The sequence below is a fragment of the Miscanthus floridulus genome, chromosome 2, assembly GCF_019320115.1.
Source record: "Miscanthus floridulus cultivar M001 chromosome 2, ASM1932011v1, whole genome shotgun sequence".
NCBI lineage: Eukaryota > Viridiplantae > Streptophyta > Magnoliopsida > Poales > Poaceae > Miscanthus > Miscanthus floridulus.
The window spans coordinates 52,020,766-52,043,079 of NC_089581.1; positions in this window are offsets into that span (position 1 = coordinate 52,020,766).

Genomic DNA, 22,314 nt, shown 5'->3' on the forward strand with positions numbered 1-22,314 from the left:
AAAATACGTGTAACATTTGTATCTCTAAATAAATATATTAAAATACTAGATTCAAAGATATTTCCAATAATACTAATTATGTACCATAAATATTAATATTTTTAATATATATTTTGTCAAAGTTGTTTATCAGAAAGCGAAAACGACAGATATTTTAGGACAGATGGAGTATTTTGTTGGGTGCGGAACTGCAATGCCAAAGGTCTGGTTTTGGATTGTTTCTCCTCTCAATGGTTCAGATTTTTAGAGATTTTTTTTGATAAAGTATATTTTTCAACCTCTAAGTTACATTGAAGTTCGATTTTCAACCTTCAACTATGAAATCATGTAACAAACACCCTCCAAATATTAAAACCGGATAAATTTGGTCCTCACACGATTTCAAAAGCTATTTTCTATTATCTAATAATGATCTCTAGAAGTTTGTAATTAATTTATTTTAAATTATAAAATATGAAACTAGTTCATTTTTCTTCTAGAAATGTTATATATATATATATATATATATATGTTGATGCTATATTTAAATGTTTTTAAGATCTTACTTGTTTTAAATAATAACAGGCGTGACAACAAGCAATAAAGCAATAGGAACATAAATAAACCAATTTTCAAAACCTATATATAGACCATAAACAAGTAGAGAACATTTTTAGAAAAAAAGTACTAGTTCCATCTAAAATAAATGCCGGCGGTGGATAGCAATCCTACGTTATACATTAATTCTTTGCAAAATTTAAAACAATTTTAAATATAGCATCAATATATATATACATATAACATTTTTAGAAGAAAACATGAACTAGTTTCGTATTTTTATTATTTAAAATAAATTAATTATGAACTTCTAGAGTTTGAACTAGATTTTATTATTATTAGAAAATAAAAAACTGCTTTTGAAACTAGCGGAGGACCAAATTTATCCGATTTTGATAGTTGGAGGATGTATTACCCGCTTTCATAGTTAAAAGTCCAACTTCAATGCGAGTTGGAGGTTGAAAAATGTACTCTACCTTTTTTTTTTTGCAGTAGCATAGAGTCGTTTTTCTATGTCATTTCAAAATGAACTAGCTTCATCGCCTCCTTTGTGTACTGCCGCAGGAATCGGAGCTGAAACCCTGCCGAACAGGTCCAAGTAATTGTTGGGATAGGCTTGGCATCAAGCTTTGCAAGATTGAATCGTGATTTATGGATGGATCTTTACCCCGCTGCTGTTCATTGAACATTGATCATTATGGAGTTTCAAATCGGCAAATGAGACACCCTTGTCCACACAAGTCCTTCTGGACTGCTTTGCATCTCTGCCATTCCATTGCCTTAGCATGGCTGGCGTCTGGAGGAAATTTCCAGGGTACTGCTTGACAATTTATTGGCCGATGGCAATCAATTCATCACACGAAGACCTCGGAATCACCATTGACTGAACACATGCTGGATGCATTGGCCTGCGCAAGCCCATCTAAAGAACTCATTGATTGCATCCATGCGTGACTCCAAACAAGTCAACCACCCAAGTTCAAGAGTCTCGGAGTTAGCACAAGACAAAATGTAAACAAGTTCAGAGAAAGGAAGAACGAAACAAATGCTCCATTGGTAACGACCAACGTTATCCTTGTTGCCTGCTTAGAGCAAGTATAATAACATGTTGTAAGCTGGCTTAATGCTAAGGTGTTGGAGAGAGGAGAGGAGAGAGAGGAGAAACGGGTTGTAAGCTTACAACCGGCTTAGGCACAAGAACCAAAAAAAACTTTGTAAGAGAGACATGTGCGCCATGTATTAATAGTGAAGGCCTTACTAATGTATGGGTATGCTAAGAGAAGGCTACGAAAAACCTTATAGCCAGCAGCCGGCTGTAAAGTTTTAGTATAAATTCATCTAACCAGATCACTTTGAGAGCAAACGTTCACGGCCATAAATTTAACTTAATTTGTAGAAAATACGTGTAATATTTATATCTCTAAATAAATATATTAAAAAACTAGATTCAAAGATCTTTTCAATAATACTAATTATGTACCATAAATATTAATATTTTTAATATATATTTTGTCAAAGTTGTTTCTCGGGAAACGAAAACGACAGATATCTTAGGACTGAGGAAGTATTTTGTTGGGTGCGGAACTGCAATGCCAAAGGTCCGGTTTTGGATTGTTTCTCCTCTCAACGGTTAAGATTTTTAGAGATTTTTTTTTCATGAAGTATATTTTTCAACCTCCAACTTGCATTGAACTTCGATTTTCAACCTTCAAAAACCAGGTAACAGACACCCTCCAAATATCAAAACCGGACAAATTTGGTTCTCAGACGGTTTCAAAAGCGATTTTCTATTATCTAACAATGATCTCTAGAAGTTTGTAATTAATTTATTTTAAATTATAAAATATGAAACTAGTTCTTTTTCTTCTAGAAATGTTATATATATGTTGATGCTATATTTAAAATTTTTTAGATCTTACTTGTTTTAAATAATAACAGGCGTGACAACCGGCAATAAAGCAATAGGAACATAAATAAACCAATTCCCAAAACCTATATATAGACCATAAAAAAGTAGAGAACATTTTTAGAAAAAAAGTACTAGTTCCATCTAAAATAAATGCCGGCGGTGGATAGCAATACTACGTTATACATTAATTCTATGCAAAATTTAAAACAATTTTAAATATAGCATCAATATATATATACATATAACATTTTTAGAAGAAAACACGAACTAGTTTCGTATTTTTATAATTTAAAATAAATTAATTATGAACTTCTAGAGATTAAACCGGATTTTATTATTATTAGAAAATAAAAAACCGCTTTTGAAACCAGCGGATGATCAAATTTATCCGATTTTGATAGTTGGAGGATATGTATTACCCGCTTTCATAGTTGAAAGTCCAACTTCAATGCGAGTTGGAGGTTGAAAATGTACTTTACCTTTTTTTTTTTGCAGTAGCATAGAGTTGTTTTTCTATGTCATTTCAAAATGAACTAGCTTCATCGGCTCCTTTGTGTACTGCCGCAGGAATCGGAGCTGAAACCCTGCCGAACAGGTCCAAGTAATTGTTGGGATAGGCTTGGCATCAAGCTTTGCAAGATTGAATCGTGATTTGTGGATGGATCTTTACCCCGCCGCTGTTCATTGAACATTGATCATTATGGAGTTTCAAATCGGCAAATGAGACACCCTTGTCCACACAAGTCCTTCTGGACTGCTTTGCATCTCTGTCATTCCATTGCCCTAGCATGGCTGGCGTCTGGAGGAAATTTCCAGGGTACTGCTTGACAATTTATTGGCGGATGGCAATCAATTCATCACACGAAGACCTCGGAATCACCAGTGACCGAACACATGCTGGATGCATTGGCCTGCGCAAGCCCATCTAAAGAACTCATTGATTGCATCCATGCGTGACTCCAAACAAGTCAACCACCCAAGTTCAAGAGTCTCGGAGTTAGCACAAGACAAAATGTAAACAAGTTCAGAGAAAGGAAGAACGAAACAAATGCTCCATAGGTAACGACCAACGTTATCCTTCAACCTGTTTATTTCGTCATAAACGATCGTGTATTATTTATTGTTGGCTGGTTTAATATAAGAGAAAAATACTGTTCTAGCTTATAATCCATGATCGTATACGAGCAAGCGAACAGGCTGCTTGTTGCCTGCTTAGAGCACGTATAATAGCATGTTGTAAACTGGCTTAATGCTGAGGTGTTGGAGAGAGGAGAGGAGAGAGAGGAGAAGCAGGCTGTAAGCTTATAGCTGGTTTAGGCACAAGAACCCAAAAAAAACTTTATAAGAGAGACACATAGGTCATGTATTAATAGTGGAGGCCTTACTATTGTATGAATGGGCTAGAAGGAGGCTACGAAAAACCTTACGGCCAACGATCGGCTGTAACTATCAGCCTTGCTCTTGCCATCCTTGCCATTTCATTATTCTAGCATGCATGCCATATTGCCATGGACCTGCGCAAGCCGATCAAAGAGCTCACTGGTGGTATCCATGTGTTCGTTCGGATCTCAAGGGACCTCTGCTTGAGATTTCGCTGACAGAACCCTGGGTCACCAACCCAAAGTTTTAGTATAAATTCATCTAACCAGATCACTCGAGAGCAAACGTTCGCGGCCACCACCATGAGAGCGGTCAAGCTCTTTGCTGTCTTCACCATCCTGGCTGCTCTGTTCGCCGTGACATGGCCCATTGCTGTGGTGGGGGGGAGGCACGGCCGGGCACCCCCACCGCCGAAACCTGGCCACCTCAGGGCAGAAGTTCAACCGCTTCCACCATGCCTTCCACCATGGCTACAGCGCCCACTGCCACCGCCACCGCCACCGCCACGCCATCGGCAGCTTGGTCTTGGTCAGCCACAACCATATCCAGCACCACCACCGTGTCATCATTAGATCGCTGTTGAATGTTGAGCCAGAGTTTCACAGTTTCAGTATTCGATCGAGCAAGATAGTTTTTGTGTACTGCAATTACATTTTCAATATTCGTTTCATGCTATCAGCCAAAGTTTCACAATTTTCAGTATTCGAGTTTCAATCAGGCAAGATAGTTTGTGTACTGCATTCACAGATCGAGCAATATAGTTTTTGTGTATATTTCAGTATTCGATCAATCTAGCGAGGTCGTAAAGGCACTAAGGTCAGGTCGTAAAGTGACGGTGTGCTGCTCTGATGCTATAAGAAATTAGGTTTTGTACTAGCAATGAAATTGGTACGTTAGTAATTGCTCTGGGTTTTCCAAATTATCTTGCCTTCAAAATAATTGAAAGTACTAAGAGATTCAGGGGCAAAGTAATTGCCTGAGTGAGAAAGGCGAGTTCTCCTTTCAGCTAATATCAAGCCTCCTGAATCAGTTCTTTTTTTAGGTCAACACCGGGGGAGAAAGGCCTCCTCACCTGAATTTCATTCCATAGATGCCGGACTAGCTGGGAGGTGGAAGGGCATGTCGCCAATCCTAATACAAAGTTCCAAGAGGTACATGATAAGTACTAAAGAGAGAGGGAATACAACAGTTAACAGAACAACCAACACTTAACAGAACAACCATACAACATGATTCAGCTACCAAGTCCGCCTACTGGCCGAAGCGACTGCAAGCACAACTTCCTCACATATGCCACCACCAAAGACATACTCCAAAGACCTCCACATCACATGCAGCTATAAGGTATTGAGTGGGATCCGATAGACAGCAGCCAGGAAGCTGCAAGGCATTGAGTCGGAGTCAACAGGCGGCAGCCGTGAGTAGCATCGCCTAAGAGCGCATCTGAGCTCCAACCAACGCCCGCCAACGCCATTTGGGGGAAGGAAGCCTCAATGAGGGAGGGTCGCCAGGAGGAGAGCGAGGAGATCCAAAGAGGAGATCAAGGTCTCCGCCACCCAGCATATGATGAGACGAAGCACTCAAGTGATGTAGAGAACGACAGAGCAAGCCGTTGGTGGCGAGCACCAGACAACAAGTAGTGTTTGCAGAGGTCAAGGAGTAGGAGGGTAGCCATACCAACAACACGATAGGGAGGAGAGCGACCGAGGAGAGCACAAGGGCGCGCGGGGGCGTGCATGGAAGCGGGTATGCTTGCATCGATGCCTTTGTTGATGGTAGTTATCATACATCATAAACTTCAATATAACTTAAAATAATACATGAAAATGATCACCAACATAGACTTAGGGGGTTTAAACTGATAATTTTCACGTGTTTTGGTGAATCTATATTTTCAGCAGGCTTATTTCAGAAAACCATCAGGGGGGATCAAGACATCAAATTAAACCGCGCTTATCCGGGATGAAAACTACTCCAGAAGGTTCTAGAGGACTCTAGAAGTCATGTCACCGAAGCAGAGGGCAGGAGGCTACCAGGTGGGGCTGCCCCGCCCCACCTACAGGCCACCCAGCCCCCTGGGCCCACCTGGCAGTCCCTCCTTCGTACGTCAGTTCTCCATCGACTTAAGGATTGCATCTATGCAGTTCTTTCAAGTCGGTTTGATTCGAGGGCTCACGTTGGACGCTCCGGCCTATATAATCAGCCCCTGCCCCCCCCCCTTTAGAGCATGCTGCCATAAGTCAAGTTTAGTCTAGAAATTAGAGTTTCTAGAGAGAAGAGAATAGAGCTCCAATTCTTCAAGTTTCTAGTATAGGCTAGCTAGCAAGGTTCGAGTAGAGTGTGGGCTATTGCTCAGGATTCTAGATCTGCCATCTGGAGACTGGTATAGCCATTGTATCTCTAAGTTTATGACTTTGTGCTACTTCAATATTATGTTGCTATTTATTATGTTCCTAGTTTGCTCTAATTATATGCTTGATATAGTTATGATTGATAATGAATTTATGCATATGTTCGCAAAGCTCTTAGCTCAGTACTCGAGTGAGTTAAGTGGTCGACACTATGCAAGCATGGTGCTTAGATATTGTTTGCCTACGGATGCATTCTGTACTCTGGGTCATGTGGTAGATTGCGGATGTGACACTCCCGTTGAGTCCTTTGTAGTCCACTCACCGTTTGTAGAGCAAGTAGACCACGGTTATGAAGGGGAGACAAGCTCTGTTCTTGATCTTACTTAGTAATATTCCTTATGCATAGATCTAAAGTTAGTTATACTATAGATGTGAGTGTATATACTTGGATGTACAAAAGACTTAGTAAATAAGGAATGACTTAGGAATCTTTTGCTCTTAACGAATTTCCTGCTTAGTCGTACTATATTTTATGAGTCTCTATTTCTATCTCTGGAATACTATTATTACCTTACACTTATCATTTATTTATCCCTTGACTTACCCGTGCCATAGCATGAAAGTGATTTTATCATAAGTATATATATTTCTCAATATCTCTATGCCAACACAACTCCATAGCTCCTCCTTGTGGATAAAATATAAATAACGATACTCGATATACTCCTGGGTGAAATGCTACAATAGTATATTATCTGTGCGCTTATGGATTACTTAGTATATATATAAATTTACAAGTGTTCTCAATAATTACCAACAACACATTTCTGGCATCATGCTAGGGATGATAACTTAGTAAAGAGTGATGCTAAGAAATATCAATAAGCATTTCTAGCGCCGTTGACGGGGAGGGGCACATGGCTAAAGAGAATTGACCAAATAAATACTTATTGATGAAATCATAACCTCTGCTTTAGCAGGCTTGCCCTTGTTTGTCTTTGTTCATATCTTATACAGGGTATTGCAGACTTGGTTGTGATTCACCAACAACTTCCAATAAGAATGAAATCAACCTAATTAAGAGGAAGTTCAACACCCGTTTTTGAGCTATGACTGACAAAACTCTGCGTGAATTCTCTGCTCCAAGCACTGAGAACATCCATATGGGACCAACACTCAGAACCAACAACCTTGAGTTTGAGCTTAAGCCAAGCCTCATCAACATGGCGCAAGCTACCCCATTTAGCGGAAAGGCATATGAAGATGCTAGTGCTCACCTTCAGAATTTTCTAGAGATTAGCAGCACAGTCGTCATCAAGGACGTTGCTCAAGACATCATACTACTCCATTTGTTTCTATTCTCACTAATGGGAAGAGCGAAGCAGTGGTTCTACATTAACAAAGATCACATCAACACATGGACAAAGTGTTCAAAGGCCTTTCTAGAAAAGTTCTTCCCTATAGATAAGACCAATGCCTTAAGAGAAAAGATTTCAAACTTCCAATAGCAGAAAGGAGAAACCATTCTAGAACCTGTTTTCAAGAATATATTTCAGATTGTCTTCATCATGGGATGGAAGATTGGTTGCTCATGCAAGGCTTTTATCATGGATTAACTCAAAAACCTCATGAACAACTCGATGTCACTGCTGGAGGATCATTTATATCACTCACCCTTGGAAAAGCTAAAACTCTTATAAAAAAGATAGCCTCTAATCAAGGCTGGTCATTGTAACACCCTCGGTGTTACATTGTACAGTGTTTGCTAACACACTGCATGAGCATCATACTTGTGTGTAAATGTGTGTAATATAGGGTATAAATCAATATATGGAACTTGAAATGCTCATTTGAAACAAGAAACGAATGTTATATTTCATGTCGCGTATTATCACTTAGGGTTCTAAATGAATTTTTATCGGACGGAAATGCTATAGAACGCATATGCGGAACGTTAGTAAAGTTGGTAGCACGAACTTCATAGGCGACGATGAAATATGTGCGATCGAGGATGGGGTTCGCTAGCTAGTGTATCAAGTAGCTTGGAAATGGAATTCGACGCGAAACCATTTGAAGCTTAGTCAATTCTCGTAAGTCTAAAAATAGGTCGACGAAGCCATGCTCGACAATTTTTGTAGAACGATCGGGTTAAGTAGTGGCAAGATGTTTTGGCTTAGTTTGATAGCCCTATGTACCCTCTTGAGTATAGAATAACTGGTTTGGCATTTGGATCATCAGGTTTGAGTTTTTAGGATGCTTTAAAAAGCGTGTGGGTCATGTTTTGAGCAATGCCAGTGCCTGGGCGTGGTCACCCTGCCAGCTCTCGACGTGCTGCACTGGACCGCCCATCGCGCCTGCGCATGCATGCTCACATGCATGGCTGCGCTGCTGGCCACAGCTCCTGCTACCACACCTTGGCTCGCGCTCACGCTTGCACACGCACGCATCTAGTCACGTGGACCCACCGCTGTTGCACTGGCCGTTCGGCCACCACTACCGCTCGGACCTCACCGCTGTTGCCGCGCCTAGCTCGTGACTCGTGCACACACATGCGCACTGGGGTCTAGCAGGCTTGGCTGCTCTGCCTCCTCCATCATGTCTGCCTATGCCTGCTGCCCGCCATCGTGTCTGCCTATGCTTTCGGCTCACCACGCTACCCCCTAAACTAGTGTTGCCGCTCACCCAAGCGCGCTCATGCGCACCGCCTGCACAGCTACTACTCCCGTTGATGCTTTAGCTGCACACGTATGGGTTGGCCTCACCGGCCCTGGCCTTCACGTTTGCGCTCAAGGACACGCCACATTCTTGTCGCATCGTCTAGAGGGTCACTGGCCGGTCGTGCCATGCCAAGGCCTAACTCACTGAGCTGGCCCCCTCTTGCAATTGCACATGTTTGTAGGTCGAGTGGGGGTACAGCTTCATTCCTAACTTGGCCCTAGGCGATAGTACGATGTCGGGCGCCAATTTAAGTTTTCACCATCACCGTCGACCCCATTAAGCCGAACGCCGTCGCCCCTCAAATTGGTCATGTGTAGTCCATCTCTTTCCAATTCACCATGCACCCAACTAGCTAGGGTAGTTAGCTTCCGATTGGAGTCATCCCAACGAGCTTCCTTCCTACAGTGAGGTAATGGGGAGAGTTTTCCCCTCGGCGGTCTGCCATGGTCGATGAGACAAGTGCTCGGCCCGGGGCGACGCTCCTTGCTCCTCTGTCTCAATTGAGCAGGGCGTTTGTGTCGCCTTGATTTATTTGCCTCGCCCATGCAGCGGTTTCACTGACGGAGTAGCAGGGCACCGGGAACGCCTTCACCGTGGCCGACGTGAACCGGAGCAACCTCATGCACGTGGCCAACCCGTTGCCAAGCCTCGCGACTTCGCCCAGCCTGTCCGTCACATCTTTGGTGAGGCCCTCTTGCTCCTAGGATAGGCGATTCAGCCGATTAGGGGCTAGGTCATCCTGGACGTGTTGGCTGCCGCTGACGAACTGGCTTAGATGCCGTTCCTGTGGCTAGATCGATTGGGAGCGGTAGTGATTAAATTAGGGCTTCGATGTTGTTGCTCTTAGCCTGCAGATGGGTAGCAGGCAGCGGTAGAGGCGTGGCATTGGGTGATTTCGCTGGTGTTGGGTTGCCGTGGCCAGACCCCACCGCGGCTCATGGCCACGCCTTCGTGCTGCACCATTCTTAGCATTTGTTACCTTGATCTGTTGCGCATTGCACGTAGAGGCTCATGGTGGTGCTGGTTGGTGCCGAGGGGTCTATGCTCGCCGGCGTTTGACCGATGAGGCCGTGGCCTCTATTAAGTCCGGCTAGGGACGTCGCAACATAAATTAGAAAAGAACTGGGGGGTTAAGTACGAGCGTTAGTGAGAGAGTGGAATAGTCAAAGGGACTGTGGATTCATTTAGCTAAAGTCCAAGGTCTCTTTTGCATATTTGCTGGCACGCACGTGGGTCTCCCCACGTTGGGCCGCTGTCGCGGGAGTGGGCCGTCACGTGGGCTGCGCTGGAGCGCGCCGTGGTTCACGGTAGTGGGCCATGCTGCTCGTCTGTGGGCCACGCTGAAGAATGCGTTTTTTCCAATTTCTAGTAAATTAATAAATCTTATTCAATTTAGTTTTGAGATGAACTTTGATAAATTATAGTAAATCTTGTAGTTGTCCAAAAATAGCAAAACTAAGTTTGTTAGGTTCACAAAATTGCCATCTGTCTGTTAGTGAAGTTAGTTTATATTTAGCTATGATAGCGATAGGGTCATAAATTTAAACTAGGGAGCTTAGTATTATGTAGATTAATATTTGTAGAAATTTTTGTGGCAAATTGGTGATAGATACAGCTATGAGATTTTTACAGTAGGTTCATTAGATTATTATGCACTTGCTGTAAATTTTATAGACCTCGAGTAGGTTGATAAATAGAATAGCTATCATCCTTGTTTTATCATATATAGAGTAAATTGGTATTAGGAGTAAGAATACCTTTAGTTGCTATGGTGAGGTATGTCATGCTTCATACTTGTTAGCGGTAACAATAGGTAACTTAGTACCTTGGTAGATAGCACTAGCTTAGTAGTTAGATAGATGTATTTTTATTTTAAGAGCTATTGTTGCCGTATTACTAAGTATTGCATCATCATTTCATGCATATAGATCACGAGTTGGTAGAGTTCATACCCGTGGACGAACAGGAGTATGAGGAAGTCATTGAGGAGTATGAGGAGGAGATCCTCGTGTAGGAGGGAGCCCCGGAGCCTTTTGGTGCTAACTTTGCTGACCCGTCGCCTGCCCAAGGCAAGCCCCGGTGCATAACCCCTATATATATATGAGGTGCATTTAAGTTACAGGCATTTTATGAAAACTACATGCATAAATATATCTACCTATGAGTCCTACTGGTATAGGTCGAGTAGTTGCTATGCTCAGGATATCGGTAGCATGAGTAACCTGCCGTTACTCGCAAATAGGTGATAAATATGATCACTCATGATAAAATGGTGGAAAGGAAAATGGTGACCGGGCAGGGATATAGTTTGGGTACTGGTGGGTGTAAGGGGTTGTGTCCTGTGGCCAATAGGGCATAGCTCGGTTACACTTTTTCCCTGTCTGTGTCAATTAAGGACCGGTCGTTGCATATGGCTCTAGGCAAGTCACAGACTTATTATCCCGAGCACTTACTTGGATATGGGCATAGGGAAGACTCATTGCTCTCTTGTCGTGGATCTGGCTCTTTTCAGACCGACTGATTGGAAGTGGGGATGGTGGAGGTCCTTGCACTGCACTGAGTTTGGGACTCAGGAGTGGGGGCTTGGAGTCCAAGTTTGGATGGGGACCTAGACACCCAGGACAGGAGGGTGATGGGTTCATCCTACTTGTGCCTAGGGTACAAGTGGGGCGTGTGTTTTTGTGGTACCTAGCTAGGGGCATTGCTTTGTGAATCGCCAGAAAATCCGGTATGGCTTGTCTACGGTTTAGCATCGTAGTAAGAACTGAAAGATGGAAGATAATGAAATGGAACTGATTGCTCAACTCTTGCTTAAAAGTAGAATAGGTGCTTATATAGACTGGATAGATAATAACTTAATACGGATGATAATAATAACATAAATAAGGACTCACTATTAGTATTGCTTTCTGCCAAAAGAAAACCAGCAAACCATAAAGCTTATTGAAAGCATCTAGGCCCCTAGTTGGGTTTCGGTGATTAATGACAATACAAGATTACTATGACTAACATGTGTTTTGTAGAGATAATTAAGTTAGGTCATGGTAATGGAGATCAATTGGGCAATCAAAGTTGTCATGCCCCTATGATGGAAATCATTTTGGTTTTCAAAGGATGGACGATAAGGTTAAGGATGACTAGTTCTAAGTGTTGATTGGAGTTGGAGAAACACTTAGAGTAGTTTAGGACTTTGTTTTTTCCTTTGGCTGTACTATTAAGGGGGGTATGGATGGGTAGCTTGACCTAGGTGAGTCTAGTGAGTTAGGTGTGGTGCACACTTGTTAAAACTAGCTCTAGGTAGCTCCCACGAATGCCTAAGATCCATTGGAGCAAACTTCATTCACATATGATCGAGAGTTGGAAGTGAATGGAGGGTCAAATGCTGACCGGACGCTGGCTCCGGTGTGACCGGACGCTGGCCGCAGGGTCTGGTCAGTTCATTTGATCAACAGACTACGTTTGGTGCGACCGGACGCCGGAGAGGTCAAGTGACCGGACGCTGCCTAGTAAGGTTCTAGAGAAGGGAATCTATGACCGGACGCATCCGGTCAGTACTGACCGGACCCTAGGGGTTCAAGGTCCGATCGAGTACAGTAAGGTTCGAATAAGAGTTTAAAGCGACCGGACGCGTCCGGTCAATGGTGACCGGACCCTGCCAGCGTCTGGTCAACACATTTTCACTGGAATGCAGGTTGAACTGACCGGAGCGTCCGGTCAACCTGACCGGAGGGTCTGGTCACCCCACAGAAGCTCATAATGGTTCGTTTTTCAGGCTGCCTTATAAATAGAAGCTCCACTCGTGTGTGGAGTCACTTTTGCTCCTTCCAACAGCTGAGAAACACGTTTGTGAGTGCCAAGAAGAGCAAGGTCCTAGTGAGGTGATTGAGATTTGAGAATCCAAGAGAGTAGCCTCATTAGTGAATCAAGAGTAGCCAAGTGTGCATCCATCTTCTCATTAGGCTTCGCGTGGTCAAGTGAGAGTTCGTGCTTATTACTCTTGGTGATTGCCATCACCTAGACGGCTTGGTGGTGATTGGGAGCTTGGTGATCACCCAATGGAGCTTGTGGGTGACCCAACTCAAGTTGTGAGTGGCTTTGGGTGATTCACCATGACGGAGTATCGAAGAATCAACCCATAGAGAGCATTTGATCCTTGCATGGATCAAGGGGGAGCTACACCCTTGCGTGGGTTCTCCAACGAGGACTAGTGGGGAGTGGCGACTCTCCAATACCTCGGCAAAACATCGCCGCGTTCCTCTCCCTCTATTTACTTTGAGCAATTCAATACTTGTACTTACATTCATAGAATTGCCATGCTAGAGTAAGTTTGGAACATAGGTTGCAAGTCCGTTGTGCGTTAGATTAATAGAAACACTTTTCTAGGCACAAGAGGTTAATTGGGCTAACCATAGGATTTGATTATTGCAAAAAAATTTAGAATTAGTCCAATTCACCCCCCCCTCTTGGGCATCTTGATCCTTTCAAATGGTATCAGAGCCTCGTGCTCACATTTTTAAGCTTAACCGCTTAGAGCAAGATGTCTCATGGGGATGGACCTCCTCCTATCTTTGAGGAAGATGACTTTCCATATTGGAAAATCCGCATGGAGGCGTACTTAGAAGCTCTAGACGTTGGTATTCTTAGAGCCGCCTCACAAGGCTTCCCAAAACCTCAGGATGCTACTAACCAACAAGGCGATGAGGTTAATTATGAAAAATGGAATGCAAAGGCTCGCAACACCATCTTTAGAGGCCTTTGCAAAGATGTGTTCAACCGTGTAAGGAACCATAAAGACGCCCATGCACTATGGTCGGACGTTTGTGCGCTCCATGAGGGAACCAAGAGTGAGCGTGAGGAACGCTATCATCTTATGATTAAAAATCTAAATTCATTTGAAATGCTTTCCAAAGAAAGTGCTAATGAGATGTATTCTCATTTAAATGTTCTTGTAGAGGAAGTTAATGGGCTTGGACTTACTCAAATGTCACCATCCAACGTTGTGAGAAAGATCTTGAGTGTCCTCCCCATTGACAAATATGGGCACATTGTGACTGTGCTACATCAAGGTGATCTTTCTGCCGCTACACCGACACAAATCTTGGGAAAGATCAATACTCATGAGATGTACATGCACATCATGCCACAAGATGGCTCATCCTCTACAAAGAAGAAAGAGAAGGACTTAGCATTCAAAGCTAGCCAAGATAAGGGCAAAGCAAGACTTGAGTATGAGAGCTCAAGTGATGAAGAAGATGATGAAGAAAGTCTTGCTCTCATGGTGAAGAAGACCGCCAAGATGCTAAAGAAGCTAAACAAGAGTGGCATCAAGTTTGATGGCAAGAAGAAGTTCTTCACTAGCTCAAGAAGAAAGCCAATCTCTGAGATGGATTGCTACAATTATGGCAAACTTGGCCATCTAGCTCATCAATGCACAAAGCCTAAGAAAGACAAGTTCAAGAACAAGAACAAGGGCAAGAAAGATGATTCAAGTAATGAAGATGAAGATAAGAAGAAAAAGAACAATCCATACAAGAAGAGAGATGGCAAAAAGAGGGACTTCTACAAGAAGAAGAAGAGTGGAAAGGCCTATATTGTCGGTGATTGGCTCATGGACATTGATTCATCAAGTGGATCATCCGATGATGATAGTGACAATGAGAAGGTGGCCGCCATTGCTATTGATCTTGCATCTTCACCACCACCATCGCCATTATCCTCTACACACCTATGCCTTATGGCCAAGGGTGAACGCAAGGTAACTAAGAATGATGATAGTAGTGATGATGAGCAAGCTAGTGATGATGATAGCGATAGCAATGATGATGATTCACCTACATATGATGATCTTATCAAAATACTAAGAAAATACACTAAGATCATTAGAAAGAGTAGAGCTACAAATGAAAAGCTTGATGCTAAAATTGATTCACTCTTAGCTAAGTGCGATACATTGGAAAAGGCTAATGATGAGCTTAGAGAAACTAATGATGCTATATCATCCAAACTCAAGGAGCTCAAATCTTCTAAGAAAGAGCTTAAAGATAAACATGATAAACTTGAGTGGGTGCACAATGAGCTCATCACTAGTCACAATAAGCTAAAAGATGAGTATACAACTCTTAAGATCAATCATGATACTCTTGTCATTACTCAAGAATTCCTACCAAATAAGCCACATGATGCTACTAACCATGTTGTTAAGATTGATATAGCTACATCATGTGATGATTTGATTGATGAGAGCATTGAGCAAGGATCTAGTGGCAAAGGCAAGCAAGTGGTTGAGTGCAATGACTATGATGAATATATCAAGCTCAAGAACACAAATGAGAAGCTCATGAAAGATCTTGAAGAAATGAAAAGCCACAACACCATTGTGCTAGAAACTCTTGATCATGACAAAGAGTTGATTCTTGAGAAAGAGAAGCTCAAAGAAGAAAACAAGAAGCTCAAGGAAGAGAAGAAAGATGATGCTCTAAAGGAAGAAAATAAGAAGCTCAAGTTGGAGAAAGAGCATCTCAAGATTGGATTGAGCAAGTTTGCTAGAGGCAAGCACCTCCAAAGTGAGCTACTCATGAACACCATCATGAAGATGGATAGAAGTGGCATTAGATATGTGGCAAGTATAGAGAAGAAGAAGGCTCAAGTTCAACAACAACAATCAAAGCCAAAGCCAAAGCCAAAGAGATGCTTTGAGTGTGGACAAGAAGGCCACTTTGCTCATGAGTGTCAAACTCCACCGCCACAACCCTTGCCCAAGCATGCTAGACCCTTTGCCTTTAATGCTCACTACATGCTTAGAAAGGACTCTAGTGGAAAGATGAAAGTCATGTTCTTAGGTCCCCCTAACAAGAATAGGCCTAAGAAGATTTGGGTGGCTAAGTCACTTGTTGAGAAGGTGAAGGGCCCTCAACAAGTTTGGATTCCTAAAGCTTGAATCTCTTGTGTGTAGGTGAACTACAAGACCGGTGAAAGTCATTGGGTTATTGATAGTGGTTGTACTCAACATATGACCAGTGATCCTCGTATGTTCACCTCACTAGATGAAGAGGTAGATGGACAAGAGAAAATAACATTTGGAGATAACTCAAAGGGCAAGGTTAAAGGATTGGGCAAAGTGACAATATCAACTGATCATTCCATCTCCAATGTGCTCTATGTTGCTTCATTGAGCTTCAACTTGCTATCCGTTGGACAATTGTGTGATCTTTGCTTCCAATGCTTGTTCACCGAGAAGGAGGTTGTTGTATCCAAGGTAGATGACAATCAAGTGATATTCAATGGATTTAGATACAATAACTTATATCTAGTGGACTTCACCTCCGAAGATGCAAATTTGAAGACTTGCCTATTCACCAACACAACACTTAGGTGGCTATGGCATAGAAGACTTGCTCATGTTGGGATGAGCTCACTCAAGAAGCTTATGAAGAATGATTTGGTGAGAGGGTTGAAGGATATGAAGTTTGAGAAGGACAAGCTTTGTAGTGCATGTCAAGCCGGCAAACAAGTTGCAAATACTCATCCAACCAAAGCTTTCATGTCAACCATAAGAGTGCTAGAACTCCTACACATGGATTTATTTGGACCAACAACATACAAGAGTTTGGGAGAGAATCTCTATTGTCTTATGATTGTTGATGACTATTCAAGGTATACATGGGTATTCTTCCTTCATGACAAATCCAAAGTTGCATCTTGCTTCAAGAAGTTTGCCAAGAGAGCTCAAAATGAATTTGAAGTGAAGCTCAAGAATATAAAAAGTGACAATGGCAAAGAATTTGACAACACAAACATTAAAGCCTACTGTGATGAAGTTGGAATCAAACATGAAGTCTCCGCAACTTATACTCCTCAATAAAATGGTGTAGTTGAGAGGAAGAATCAGACTTTGATCACTCTTGCAAGGACAATGCTAGATGAGTACAACACCCCCAAAGCTCTATGGGCGGAAGCAATCAACACCGCATGTTATGCATCCAACCGCCTATTCCTTTAAAAGTTCCTTAGCAAGACTCCTTATGAGTTGCTCAATGGGAAGAAGCCGGACGTCTCCTTCTTTAGGGTGTTTGGATGCAAATGCTACATCTACAAGAAGCGGCAACACCTAGGGAAGTTCCAAAGACATTGTGATATTGGTTTTCTTGTTGGTTACTCATCAAAGTCCAAAGCATATAGAGTATTTAATCATGCCACCGGCTTGGTTGAAGAAATATATGATGTGGAATTTGATGAATCTAACGGCTCCTAAGGAGCACATGAGAATCTTGATGATGTAGATGATGAACCATTGAGGGAGGCTATGAAGAATATTCCAATGGGAGACATCAAGCCAAAAGATGATGTACAAGTCATTGATCAACCTTCTTCATCAAGTGTGCCACAAGATGGTGAGAAAGATGGGAGAGTAGAAAATAAAGATACTCATATCTCTCATGAGCAAATAGTGGTATAAGCACAAGATGTTGATGCTCCACAACCTCCTCCTCAAGTGGTCAATAGAAGAAATATACCTCTCCTACAAGATCATCCACAAGATCTCATCATAGGGAGTCCATCAAATGGTGTAATGACTCGATCTCAAAAACTTGCTTCATTTATTGCTTATCACTCTTTTGTCTCTTGCTATGAGCCTACCAAGGTAGAAGAAGCTCTCAAAGATTTAGATTGGATCAATGCCATGCATGAAGAGTTGAACAACTTCACTCGCAATGAAGTTTGGACTCTTGAAGAGGGACCAAAAGGTGCAAGAGTCATTGGAACAAAGTGGGTGTTCCGTAACAAGCAAGATGATCAAGGTGTTGTTGTGAGGAACAAGGCAAGACTAGTTGCAAAGAGGTTCTCTCAAGTTGAAGGTTTGGATTTTGGAGAGACCTTTGCACCGGTTGCAAGATTAGAAGCCATTCATATCCTACTTGCATATGCATCACATCATGAAATGAAACTATATCAAATGGATGTGAAAAGTGCATTTTTAAATGGCTTTATTAATGAACTAGTCTATGTTGATCAACCTCCTGGGTTTGAAGACCCTAGATATCCTAATCATATTTATAGGTTGTCCAAGGCACTATATGGGCTTAAGCAAGCCCCAAGAGCTTGGTATGAGCGCCTTCAGGACTTCCTCATTGAGAAGGGCTTCACCATTGGGAAGGTCGACACCACACTATTCACCAAGAAGCTTGATGGGCATATCTTCATTTATCAAGTATATGTTGATGATATCATCTTTGGATCATCAAATGAAGACTCATGCAAAGAATTTGGTGATTTGATGTCGAAGGAGTTTGAGATGTCCATGATTGGTGAGCTTATATTCTTTCTTGGTTTTCAAGTCAAGCAAATGAAAGAAGGCATCTTCATCTCTCAAGAGAAATACACAAAAGATCTTCTTAAGAGATTCAAGATGGATGAATGTAAGCCAATCAAGACACCAATGCCTACCAATGGACATCTCAACCTAGATGAGGGAGGTAACCCGGTTGATCAAACTCTCTACCATTCTATGATTGGTAGCTTATTATATTTAACCATATCTAGGCCCGACATCATATTTAGTGTGTGTATGTGTGCTAGATTTCAAGCTAGTCCTAAGGAAACACATTTAATTACCATAAAAAGAATCCTTAGGTATCTTAAGCACATACCAAGCATTGGCCTTTGGTATCCCAAAGGAGCTATATTTGAATTAGTTGGCTATTCTAATTCGGATTATGCTGGATGCAAACTGGATAGAAAGAGCACATCCGGAGGGTGCCATTTGCTTGGTAGATCACTTGTGTCTTGGTCCTCCAAGAAATAAAATAGTGTGGCTTTGTCCACCGCCGAAGCGGAATACATTGCCGCGGATGCTTGTTGTGCACAAATTTTATACATGAAACAAACTTTGCTAGACTATGGTGTAGTTCTAGAAAAAGTACCTCTTTTGTGCGACAATAAAAGTGCGGTAAAACTTGCAAATAATCCAATTCAACACTCTCGCACCAAGCACATAGATATCCGCCATCACTTTCTAAGAGATCATGTTGCTAAAAATGATATATCACTAGAAGGTGTAAGAACCGAAGATCAATTAGCGGATATCTTCACTAAACCGCTAGATGAGGCTACATTTTGTAGATTACGGAATGAGCTCAATGTACTTGACTTTAGCAACTTCACTAAAAATTGAGCTTGTGTTGTTCCTTGCATTCATTGTAATATACAACATGTTTAATTTTTGGCAATGCATATAGGGCTTGTCTAACATGGTTAAGATAACCGCCGAAAAGCGTGTGAAGAAGCTTAACCTTTGATCAAACTTGACAAGCAACTAGATTTACTTACAAAGTATTGCATATGCATGGATGTTGTTTTGTCGTTTTGTTCCATTTGCCCTCTTATTGCCTATTTTCTTAAAAAGAATTATAGCCTAAGGCAAAATATTTTGAAAAATATGAGGGTTTGAGAGAGGTCACTTACATCAGTCCCAATTGGTGTTTATTTGGATCTTATTCATGTTGGAACTTGATTGGGAACACACAGCACGAAGGAACTTTGAAGATTTGCTAGAAAAGGACCACCGGACGCTGCACCGAACGCTGCTATCCAGCGTCCGGTCAGTTCACAGGAGGTGAACTGCTGCTGAAGGAGTGACTAGACGCTGCGTTTGTGCGTCCAGTTAGGAAGGGGTCCAGCGTCTAGTTGTTTGAAGAAGAAACAGGCTGTACTGACCGGACCCTGCCTGTGTCCGGTCATGGACCACCGGACGCGTCCGATCACGATTCTAGAGGAATTGGACCTCTCTGGAATCGACCGGATGCTGGGTGGTAGCGTCCGGTCGCTACCACCAGAGCGTCCGATCAGTGGATCTCGTGCGGCATCAGAACTCTTTTTCCCTTTCCTTTCTTGCCACGTTGGGGGATCTATTTAATTGCATCTGTCGTACCCTTTGCCCCGCATCTCGCCGTGACCTAGCCTGTGTCCTAGCCGCCGCGCCACCACCACTCCACCACGCCGCCAAGCTTTCTTGCCGCCGTTCATCTCCAGCCGCCTGCGCTCGTCATCATCCATGACTGCCCATGCCAAGCCCCTCATGCCACCGCATCCACACGCCTCCCGCAACCACGCCGCCGCAGCTGAGCCCGCAGCCAAGCACTTCACCACGCCGTCGTCGCCCACGTGTGCCACCGTTGGCTCCTAGGCACCGAGTGCCACTCAAGGCCATTTCGAGTGCCCTAGCCCTACCTCCTCGTTGGTAAGGCCAGACCTTTGCTCCCAATTTGATTTGCTTGTGACCTAGATCAAATTGCAATGCACTGATTTCAAATCACATGCAGGGCTTTCGATCTACCTTAACCCTAGTCAGTTTCGAGGTTCCCCACGTGATGTCTCTTCTTTTCCTAGATCGCTGATCGTCAGGTAGCATGCCCATCGTCTCAATTTTGTACCTACATTGCTTGCTTCCTAGGTCTTTCGCATCTATTAGATATATTGTATTTATTTGTATATCCATCTATTCCATCATGCAGCGAGTCGGTGCCATTGAGGTTCTTGTGGCAGTTGTTAGACAACTCAGAGCCAAGCTCGTGAGTATGGATCGAGGCCAAGCCTTGGGAGTGTCAGTTTGACAGTTGATCTTCATCAGCGGCAGTTCATCTTCTTGTCAGATCAGATGGCTTGCACGAAGAATGTTGGTGGTGGTCCAAGAGATGACGATTAAAGGCCCCCGCCTCGCTAGCCTGTAGGATCAAAAGGCAAGGCAACGAAGCAGGTGACATCCAAGAAGCGCAAGTACCCTGATGCAGAGACAGCAAGAGCAGCAGCAGTCGCTGAGGCCGTAGAGCGTGTTGAGAGAGGAGGTGCCCGCAGTGGAGTTGTCATAGCATATCATCTAGCACCAGACACGCAGGGCAGACTAAGGGAGACTGAGCGACTTCATGGTAGTCCACCTAGGACTGTCATGATGGCAGGACGTCGTCTGGTTATTAAGGAGCCTCAGTGTTAGGGGGAGTCCCAGCAGGAGCCACAGTAGCAGCCCCCACCAGCAAAGCCTCAGCCAGCTCAAGAGACTCAGGAGGGCCAGCAGGCCAAGGAGACCGAGCTGGCACCCTAGCTATGTCGCTCTGGTCATACTAGTGCTATAGTTCCACCGAGGCCAGCTACATAGTGTAGGGGTTCACGCCCACCACCAAGACCATAGGGTCCACCTCCAGTTGTACACCTTGACTTGAGGGCCGCCACAGCTAGACAGGTTTGCCAGATGAGGTTTGTTGAGTTTGACGTGTGGTTCCCTCTGAGGAGGGATGAGAGAGTAGCAGAGGGTTTCTATATACCGCTCTAGGAGGATTTCTATAATGCTTATCTCAATAGTGGGGTAGTGTTCAAATCTTAGAGAGTCTGTAGTATAGAGTCTATTGTGGCAGCAGCCGGAGAGCATATCCGCCCCTACTTGTCGTATTTGCTGGGGCTGACAGATCTGATTGGCCAGATAGGAGTATATGTACCATCTTGGGTTCAATAGTTTTATGCTTCACTCTATGTTGATCCGTAGCATAACTTCATACACTTTGCATTCAATGGCAGAGACTACAGGGTGATGAGTTTTAGGGCCCAGGAGATACTGAGGCTATAGGATCAGCCTGTCAGATTGCATGAGGTATGTTATGGACAGCAGGAGCCTCCTAGGCGTCCTCATGGAGGGTTGGTGCCCCCTATAGATCTTGTGCGACATTGCTTCAAGGAGCCCTTTGGTGAGGGGTCGAGGAGGAACCCCAGTGACCTGACTCCTACAGCTCGAGTACTAGAGGCTATCGTTAGGAGGACACTACTTCCCAGGTTGGGATACAAAGAGGGTCTAACTCGCTTACAGCTCTGGCTCCTCAATGCCCTAATGCAGCGGACAATGTTCGACATTTGGGACCTCCTCCTATCAGAGATGGAGGATACTATAGCTAAGGGCTTGAAGGGTCGTAGACAGCTTTCATATGCACATTGGATTACATTCCTGATGCTTCAGTCTATGTAGGTTAGGGCCCAGAGATGGTTGCCGAGTATAGAGGTGCCACCACAGAGTTTCTGGCTTACAACATGGCATAAAGGATCTAGCACAGCACACCACAGGCACCCGCTCATCCTAGTCATTGTCCAAATGTTCTAGAGTCAGCAGCTTAGTAGGACAAGATCATTAGAGGCATAGCCGCTACTAAGGAGGAGCAGCTTATGGCATAGCAGGAGATGACTGAGTCCAGTGACAGTTTGGATGATGACTATCAACCGATTCCTCAGATGCCTCCATGCAAACATGATGCAGAGGCCGGCAGTTCCAGCTCAGCTCCACCTGCACCACAGACGGACCCTGCATTGATTGCCATTCTTGAGCAGATGCAGCAGGATTAGGCATGACAGGCTTAGGAGATAGCTGCCAACTTTGCATAGTTT